The following is a 10,545-nucleotide window of genomic DNA, read 5'->3' as shown; positions in this document are numbered from 1 at the left end:
AAAAGGTAGGGAGGTGCTTAGAGTGAACTCTTTAAATGAAAAGGAGAAGGAGTACAAGAAGAAGCTGAAGGAGGAGTGGGAGGGAGTGAAGGATAGAGTAGAGGTAGGTGTGGAGGAGGAATGGGGATGGTTCAAGGAGGGAGTCACAAAGTGTGCAAAGATGGTGTGTGGAACAAGAAGGACAGGAGGAAATAGAAGGAAGGGTAGTGAATCGTGGGATAAGGAAATGAAGAAGGTTGTAGAAGAGAAGAAGCGAGCTTACACAGATTGGTTACAAAATAGGACGAGGGAGTCATATGAGACGTACAAAGAAAAGAAAAGAGAAGTAAAGAAAAAGGTAAAGGAGGCAAAGAGGAGAGCAGATGTAAAATGGGGTAAGAGTATGACAGAAAATTTTGAAAGTAATAAAAAGATGTTTTGGAAAGAAATTAAGAGAGGAAGAGGAGGCGAATCAAGTAGAGAAGAAAAGGTAAAAGGTGCAGATGGAGAGATGATAATGGAGGAGAAGGCAGTAAGGGAAAGATGGGCAGAGTATTTTAGGGAGTTGCTAAATGTGAAGTGGATAGGTGGGAAATGCTAAGAAAATGAGAGTGATGAGTGAGGAAAATGGAGGAGAAATAAGGAAGGATGAAGTGAAGGCAGCTGTTAAGATGATGAAAGCAGGTAAGGCACCTGGTCTGGATGGATGCCATGCAGAATGTCTAAAAAAGGGAGGTACAGTGGTGATGGACTGGCTGGTGAGGTTATTTAATATTTGCTGGAGAGAGGGTAGAGTGCCGGGGGACTGGAGGAGTGCTTGTATAGTTCCACTTTACAAGAGAAAGGGGGACAAGTGTGAATGTAGTAGTTTCAGAGGGATTAGCTTGTTAAGTGTAGTTGGAAAGGCTTATGGGTGGGTCTTGATTGAGAGAATTAGGAGAGGAGCAGAGGGAGTAATTGGTGAGGAACAGTGTGGTTTTAGGACAGGTAGGGGATGTGTAGATCAGATTTTTGTGGTAAGGCAGATATGTGAGAAAGCTATAGGAAAAGGTAAGGATGTATTTTGGGCTTTTATGGATCTGGAAAAGGCTTACGACAGGGTACACAGGAAGGCACTGTGGGAGGTTTTGCAGATATATGGGATAGGAGGAAAGCTGTTGAGAGCAGTCAAGAGTTTTTATGAGAGTAGTAGAGCTTGCGTTAGGATTAGAAATGGAGAGAGTGAATGGTTTGAGGTAAAGGTGGGACTTCATCAGGGGTGTGTTATGTCGCCCTGGCTGTTCAATCTTTACATGGATGGGATGGTGCGAGAGGTGAATGCAAGGGTGGTGGGTCAGGGGTTGGAGATGATTAAAGAAAATGGAGAAAAGTGGGAGGTGAGCCAGCTGTTGTTTGCTGACGACACTGCGCTTGTAGCAGGATCAGAGGAGGGATTGAGGAAGATAGTGAGTTTGAGAAGGTGTGTGAAAGAAGGAATCTGAAGACAAATGTGGGTAAAAGTAAGGTGATGAGATGTACAAGGGGAATGAGTGACAGTAGGCTGGAAGTGAGCATTAAGGGTGAGAAAGTGGAGGAAGTGGATAGTTTTAGATACTTGGGTGCGAATGTGACAGGAAAGGGAGGAGTGGGGGTGGAGGTAGAATGTAGATTGAGAGAAGCGAGTAAATGCCTTGGTGGATTGAAAAGTGTAATGAGAAATAAACATCTGGGAATGGATGCTAAGAGGAGATTATATGAAGGAGTGATTGTGCCAACAGCAACGTACGGGGCAGAAACATAGAACATGAGAGAGGAAGAGAGAAGGAGTTTGAATGTGTTTGAGATGAAATGTCTGAGAAGTATGATAGGGGTTACTAGGCTAGATAGAGTGAGAAATGAGGAAGTGAGGAGGAGAACAGGGGTGGAAAGGGAGCTAGGAGATAGGGTTGATGAAAGAGTATTAGGATGGTTTGGACATATGGAAAGAATGAGTGAAGAAAGTTAAGTAAAAGAAGTGTGGAAGGCGGAGGTGGAAGGAGTAAATATGAGGGGGCGTCCTAGGATGAGATGGTTGGATGGGGTGAAGGGGGCTTTACAAAAGAGAGGAATGTCTGTTGAGGAAGGACGGGAGAGGACAGAAGATAGGGGTGAATGGAGAAGGGTTGTGTATAGATGAGGCTGTGATGCATGAGGGGGAGTGGGTGGGGGATGGGGGGGTGAGGAAGTATGTATGAGAAAAAATTTGACGCAGCCCGAAGGGATTTCTCCCCGTCTTCTCCTTTTCTGCATAAGGGGACGGAGAGGGGGGGGGTCGCCAAATTTATGAAGCGGCCTTGCTGTGGATGTGCTGTGTCTTGCGACACTGCTTCTGACCCAGGGCAGTGGACAGGATGCAAGAATGACCCGTCATCCAGGAGGTGCCAAGATAGGAGAGAGGGAGGAGGGTGGAGGGGAGTGGAATATATGGGATATGAAATGGATGGGAGTGATTTCTATGCCTTTTCTTTTTGGCTACCCCCCGTGTAAGGGGGAAAAAGCCGTTGGTATATGTATGCATGTATGTAAAAACAAATTTAGATTCAACCACACAAAGTTTAATCAAATTGATGATAATGTCTACAGGTAATGGTAAGTTGTGTGAATGAAGTTCACCATTACCTATATATATATATATATATATATATATATATATATATATATATATATATATATATATATATATATATATATATATATATATATATATATGCGTGTGTGTGTATATATGATGAGGGTGAAAAAAGAAGTCACGGGTCTAGTTATGAGTTTTTAAGTTTATTCCTGACCGGATTCGCTCTATGTTTTTTCATGCTCTGAAGAAGCATAGAGCAAAACCAATCGGGAATAAGAAAAAATAAAATAAAAATCGGAACTAGACACGTAACTTCTTTTTCCACCTTCATCAACTTGTCACAATGTCCCAGCATATATATATATATATATATATATATATATATATACATATATATATATAAACATACATATATATACATATATATATATGCAGATATATATATATATATATATATATATATACATATATATATATGCATATATATATATATATATGTATATATATATATATATATATATATATATATATATATAATTCGTTGAAAGTGATGGCTATTTGTTAGCCTATTATTTTGTTAAAGGTATTTTCCAAATGCCTTATCATGGTCTTATTCTCTTTTAAAGGTAAGATTGTGACTTCATTGTAGCTATACTCCATCCCAATAAGAAATTACACTCGATTTCTGCCGTGCAGCTCGGTACAGTTGGTAGTCCTGCAGACCCCCGGCAATTTTCATATCTCATACCAACTGATATGTAATTACTTTACTCAGTGATTTAATAAGTATTTTTCTTCTATGTTTGATAGTGTAAATTGTATAACCTACAATTATGCTATCATATTATATGTAGCCTATTTATAATATGTCTATGGATGTAGAATTACTACTCTTTCTAGTGATTGAAACCAATTTTTCCTACCTTATAAATAAAATGGGAAAATATTGTATTTTCTGAAGGAGGTGAGGAATTTGCGTGTCGCTGGTGTCTGTGTGGAGCAGGTGTCTTCAGCACTACCAATTATATCAAGCTGCACAGCAGAGATCGAGTGTAATTTCTTATTAGAATGAAGTATAGTGTGTGCCCTGCTGTCACACTGTTGTCGCCCCTAAGTCCCGTCTTTCTTTCGTGTTTTTACTTTCGTTTAGTACGTCTATCACTTTCTACTTTCCTTTCACCACCGTCTTTGTGACGTACGATTGTCAAAGTTTTAGTCGGTAGCCCCATGCCTGCAATCACCCACTGTTAAAGTTCTTCTTCTTTAGTTATAGTCTTCAATCGAGGTCAAATTAAACTCGTGACGATTTTTCTTTATTTTCTTCTTCAAATTATTACAACTTGTTTTTTCTCAGTTACACTCAAGGAATCCCGTCGAAAATACTCAATTTAGGTCCTAGGTCAGTTCTGCGGTGGCGTCATGATTTCTTTAGTCCAATGATCTTTAACTTTATATCTAAAAACCTCCCCTAAGGACGTGATCTTACAATCGTGAAACAATTGAATTTTCTTCTCTACCCTTTCTCCAATCAGATCCGCCGTAATTCAAGCAATCTCAAATTCATTGCACACCGACTTAGGTTACATCAGCAATACGCCATACAGAAATGAAATCGGGTCCCCAGGCACTTGTTTATAAACATAACACTGAGAGCGAAGTTATATAATTTCTCGCTTTCTCACCTTCAGATTTGTTTACCAAAGAGCCGATCCAATAAAAATGAAACTCTCACTATCTACCCCTCTTTCTACCTCACTTGTCTCCCAAATCTACGAGCCTCTTAAAATAGTCTCTTTGGTTAGATCGCGATTTCAGGTACAAAACCTTTCTTCGGTAAATTTGGAATATTCTTTCTCTATGGTAAGGGTAAGATATATTTCTGGAATATGGATAATGTACATACATATATATACCAAAGGCCCCTCTCCCCTTTACAAAAGACAAAGGCATAGAAACCACTCCCACACATTCCATCCCCTATATACTCTACTCCCCTCTAGCCTCTTCCCTCCCTCTTATCTTGGCACCTCCTGGAGGACGTGTCATCCCTGCATCTTGTCCACTGCCCTGGGTCAGAAGCAGTGTCCCAAGACACAGCACATCCACAGCAAGCCCACTTCATTAATTCGGCGACCCCCCCACCCTTGTCCGTCTCCTCATGCAGAAAAGGAGAAGAAGGGGAGAAATCCCTTCGGGCTTCGTCAATTATTTCTCAAACATACTCCCTCCTACATACTCCCTCATCAACACTATCTCCCAACTCCCTTTCCACCCCTGTTCTCCTCCTCACCTCCTCATTTCTCACTCTATCTAGCCTAGTAACCCCCATCATACTTCTCAGGCATTTCATCAACACATTCAAACTTCTTCTCTCTTCCTCTCTTATGTTCCATGTTTCTGCCCCCATACAGTGCTGTCGGCACAATCACTCCTTTATACAATCTCCTCTTAGCATCCATTCCCAAATGCCTATTTATCATTGCACTATTTAGTCCCTCAAGACATTTACTTGCTTCTCTCAACCTACATTCTACCTCCACCTCTACTCCCTTTCCTGCCACATTCGGACCCAAGTATCTAAAAATATCCACTTCCTCCAGTCTCTCTTCCTTAATACTCCCTTCCATCCTGTTGCCACTCTCCCCTTGTAAATCTCATCATCTTACATTTACCCACATTTATCTTCAACTTCATTCTTTCACACATCTTCCCGAATTCTGTCACTAACTTCCTCAATCTATGTACTACCTAGAAAACACCACCCGCTCGCGTGAGATCGGTAGTTGCAGGAGGGGAAGAGATGTCTGTATGAAAATGAAAAGATAGTTGTGTATGAAAGAAGGCTATTACCACCGGGTGATTCTTAGGGATATTTATTGGGTGATGTCGTGGCTCAAGAGTGATGGGCAGGTGACTTGGAGTTGGAGGATGAAATAAATGTATGTAACTGTGGGGTTGATTTTGGGATATTTATTCAATAAGAAATTCAACCAACAAAGTTAGAAAAGGAGTAGGAAGTTTAGTCATAGGGACAGACAGAAAAATTGGAAAGATGCAATAAGAGAGAAAGTAAGAAATTGAATCAATTTCAGTAGGTGAAAAAGTTTACTTACATGTTTGTGCGTGTAGTCGTGTTTTTGTTTGCGATATGCTCGTGTGTGTATGCTACGCATAGGAGGTTGTTTCCTCTATGCAGGTGTACATTCATTTGGATATATAAGGGGCGAGTCATATCCTGGTTCCGGCCGACGAAACAGACTTCCTGAAGTAGCGGAGCCATTTCACCGGCTAGAGGAGAATAGGTAATAGTATATACATTCGGTTGAAATGTAAATATATATTAATTATGCACAAGAACATGTATACAGATAAATTAAGTAAAAATATAACCAGCGAGGACTGAACCCGGCCAAACATAGCACGTCTACCGAGAATATGCTACCTTTCCTCACGCTTGCTGTTGGATACAGACGGACTCATGCCCAAGGTACTTAGACAGAACCCAGCACATCGCAGCACATCTGGTCATGATCAGTCAAAGCTGGTAAAAGGACACGTTGTAAATACGCGCGGCTATATATGATTTTTCGTGTACACTGCCCGAGGGAGAGACGCGGCTGACAAGTAGTCTGTACGGTGTGGTCTAGGTGTGATATGTCGTATTAGGTTTTTGTGTTTGGCATACAGTCTTTCTAGGTGTCTCATGTAAAGTTTGTGTTTATGTTGGTTGAGTGGACTGTATTGGTATCTCGGTGTAGAGACTCAGTGGTTCTGAAGTCGCTCCATCGCGACTCCGTGATGACATGACTGCGGCATTCTGAACCTTCTGATGGTCGTAGTTGTTAGCGGGACATGTCAACTGGGTCAGTCCCGAGGAATGGTACAGAATCGGTCTGTTTCTGGTGGATGGAATGACGGTATTTCATTTAATAGGTTTGTGTTCATACTTTACCCTTCACTAGGGGGAGGTTTACCGGGGCGCCCATAACCCCGTGTAGTGGAGTTATGTCCCATACCTGGGAGAGCCTCGGTTTGTGACGTTTGGTTGCATGCTTGGGTTTGTGGCATTTTGTATGTGACCAACAGAACCAGATCCTAATATTAACTTATACCTACAAATGAAGTTGACTGCCAACTGCCGTCAAATATCCCTTATTCCATCTAGCTCCCGACGCCAACCGTAAAGAACACAAGAATATAACCGAAGCTTTTATCCGCTTCGCCATTATAACTTGGTTGGGGATACTCGCCGGCCAAGCGGGTTAGAGCATGACTACTTGCAACGAACGTCAAGGATGGAGACAGTTGGACTCCTTCCTGAAATCAAATGAGTTCTTTGCAAGGGCTTACTATAGTACATTCTGTGCTCCAAGAAGCCCCTCGTGAGGAAGCAGCGTCCTAGTTCTCTCTGAGAGGGGAGAGTTGGTGACGTTAAATCGAATGATATATGTCGCATTCTTACCATTTACAGGGAAGCCGTCACGTAGTCTGTGGGATCCTCCCGAGGATCTACGCAGGCTCGTGTTGGAACAGTAGAGCCATAGGGATCAATGATAGGATATCACAATTGTGCACACAATTGGGATACCACTTTCTTGATCCTTGGTATCTCTTTTCCAGGCGTCATGACCTTTACGCTTCTGATGGGATCCACCTTACCCGCAGAGGCAAAGATGTTCTTACAAACCTCATTGTGGGAGTTTGTAATGAACTAGTTCCTTTTTTGGGGTAGAAGCCCAAAGGGAAGGGGAAATAGAGTGTACTTGGGAAAACAGAGTAGAGTATAGCATTAATGTAGAACAATATGCCAGTATAGGACAAAATATAATTTTAGGATATAATGTCGTTAAAGGGCGAAATGTTACATTAGGATGTAATGTCAAAGGACAAAATGTCACGATGGGATGTAATGACAGTGGAGGACAAAAGATCACGATGGGATGTAATGATAGTGGAGGACAAAATATCACGATGGGATGTAATGATACTGGAGGAGAAAATATCACGGTAGGATATAATGTCAGTGGAGGACAAAATATAATTTTAGGAAGGGATGCCGGACAGAATGTCAATGAAGGCCAAAATATCACGATGGAATGTATTGACAGTGAAAGACAAAAGATCACGATGGGATGTAATTATAGTGGAGGAAAAAATATCACGGTAAGATATAATGTCACTGGAGGACAAAATATAATTTTAGGAAGGGATGCCGGACAGAATATCAATGAACGACGGGAGGCCGGTGTGAATCGCGGTGACGTAGGGGGACAAAGTGTACAAAAGAGATCGGATGACCGTGAGCGACCAGATGTTCGTGATGGGGGAAATGTTAATTTTGATGGGAGAAATGTTAATGAGGCATTGAATGTCAATGAAGGACCAAATAATAATATAGAACAAGGTGTTAATAAAAAACAAAATTATAATGTAAGACATGATATTGAAACTCAAAATGTGTCAAAAAGAAATAATCACGAGTTTCTTAAAACCATGTACTTTAATGCTCGTAATATTAGGAACAAATTTCAAGAAATACACGGGTATGTCAAAAGCGAAAATCTCGATATGATAGGAATAACTGAGACATGGTTAAATGGTACAGAGTTCGAAGCTGAATTTAATATTGCGGGATTTAAACACTTTCATCAGGATAGAAACCACAAGAAAGGTGGAAGTATTCTGGTGTACGTTTAAAGCAATGTCCATGCTTGTGTTTTAGAGAAAGTGAAACAGGATGCATATGATAGTTTGTGGGTTGAGTTAACCCAAACAAATGGACAAAAAATGAATGTAGGTGTAATATATAGGCCAAAGACATTATCATTAGCAGGCGACAAACTGTTATTTCAAGTACTGTCTAGTTTCTGAAACCGGGATTTATTGATAATGGGTGATCTCAATTTTACTGAAATTGATTGGAAGATCCTTGAACATGGCCACATAGGTAGTCGCTTGATTGATTTTCTTGGTGACAATTACTTAATTCAGCATGCAAAAGACCCCACAAGATATGGAAACTTACTCGATCTATTGATCACTAGCCGCGAAAGCATGGTAACTGATGTAAAAGTCGGTAAAATTTTTGTAAATAGCGATCACAACTTAGTTAGATTCAAACTCCTAAAAAAATAGAATAAATACTTGTGTGTCTAAAATATCCAATTTCAGTAAAGCTCAGTTCATAGGACTACGTCAGGAGCTTCAGCTTACAGACTGGGAGGCAAAATTAAGCGAAAGACCTGTAGATCAGATGTGGGAAATATTTCAAAATACGCTTACTAAGATGATTTATACTTACATTCCTTTTAAGGACAGACGTTCCCCAAATCAGGCTTGCCTAAAGTGGCTCGACAAAGAATATGAAAAAAGTATTGCTAAAAAGAGACAGGCTTATAAAAAATATAAATGCTTGGGTGCATCTAATGACTATGAAAGTTATGTATCAATACAGAGAGATTTAAAAAAAAAAAAACAATAAAAAAAAAACAATACGAAATGAATATCGCTGATAAATCCAAAGAGAATGCCAAAGAATTCTATAGTTACATTAGAGATACAAAGGTTATTAGGAATCCCATTGGTCAGCTATTATCTGCTGACGGTCAACTTGAATATTCAAATGAAGGAATGTGTAATATTTTAAACAATTATTTTAGCTCGATATTCGTAAACGAAACACCTCAAAGTAAACTCCAAACTGAAAACCTGTGAAAAGTCTAGTGTAAACTTACTCACTACGGTAAATATAACAAAAGAAAAAATTAAAAGGTGTATAGAGAAACTCAAAGTTAGTAAAACACCAGGGCCTGACGGTTGGCATCCAAGAATCTTAAAGGAAATGAAAAATTATATTGTTGTTCCATTAGAAATTATTTTCAAGAAATCCATCATATCCAGAGATGTCCCAAGAGAATGGAAGCTAGCTAACGTTACTCCCATATTCAAAAAAGATGGCAAAAAGAAACCAAATAACTATAGGCCTATAAGTTTGACTTCAATAGTAGGAAAAATAATGTAAACTATCATCAGAGACGCTATCGAACATCATTTAGAAAGTAACCGTTTCATAAATGATAGCCAGAATGGTTTCAGACGGAAACATTCTTGCGTGACTAACTCGAATTCTACAACACAGTTATCTCGAATTATGACAAAAAAAATATATAGATTTAATATATCTAGACTTTGCAAAAGCTTTTGATACCGTCCCACACGAAAGACTATTTACTAAATTACCTTCACATGGAATAAGTGGTAACCTATTAAGTTGGACAAGTAATTGGTTGAATGATCGAAAACAGAGAGTTGTTTTAAATGGAAAAAATTCTAGATGGAAAAATGTTACAAATGGAGTTCCTCAGGGTTCCGTTCTTGGGCCACTTCCATTCATAGTATATATAAATGATATAGACCATGGACTAAAATCTACTGTTTCCAAATTTGCTGATGATACAAAACTGTGCGATATGGCAAATGATCATTTAAACCAATTAGATATTCAAGAAGATTTAGATGAATTACAGCAATGGTCTGAAAAGTGGCTAATGAAATTTAACACAAGTAAATGCAAGGTAATGCACATAGGTGAAAATAACAGTAAGTACGATTACAAGTTATTTGGAAATTCGTTAACAAAAGTGAATACTGTAGTGAAAAAGATCTCGGCGTAATTATCAGTAACGTAACGATCTCAAATCATCCAAACAGTGTATTTCAGCCTCTGAGAAAGCAAATAAGATTCTTCGACTTATTGCGCTATCTTTTGACTTCAAAAGTCCATCACCCATTAACAAGCTATATAAATCGTTAATTCGTCCACATTTGGAATATGCTGTTTCCGTATGGTCACCAAATCTCATTAAAGACATTGACAGACTGGAAAAAGTACAACGGCGAGCCACAAAACTGATTCCAAATATCAAAAATAAATCATACGAAAATCGACTAAAACATATGAATCTGTTTTCCCTAAA

The sequence above is a fragment of the Oratosquilla oratoria genome, chromosome 33 (assembly GCF_046742065.1).
Source record: "Oratosquilla oratoria isolate Oo_2021 chromosome 33, ASM4674206v1, whole genome shotgun sequence".
Classification (NCBI taxonomy): domain Eukaryota; kingdom Metazoa; phylum Arthropoda; class Malacostraca; order Stomatopoda; family Squillidae; genus Oratosquilla; species Oratosquilla oratoria.
This window is presented reverse-complemented; position numbering follows the sequence as displayed.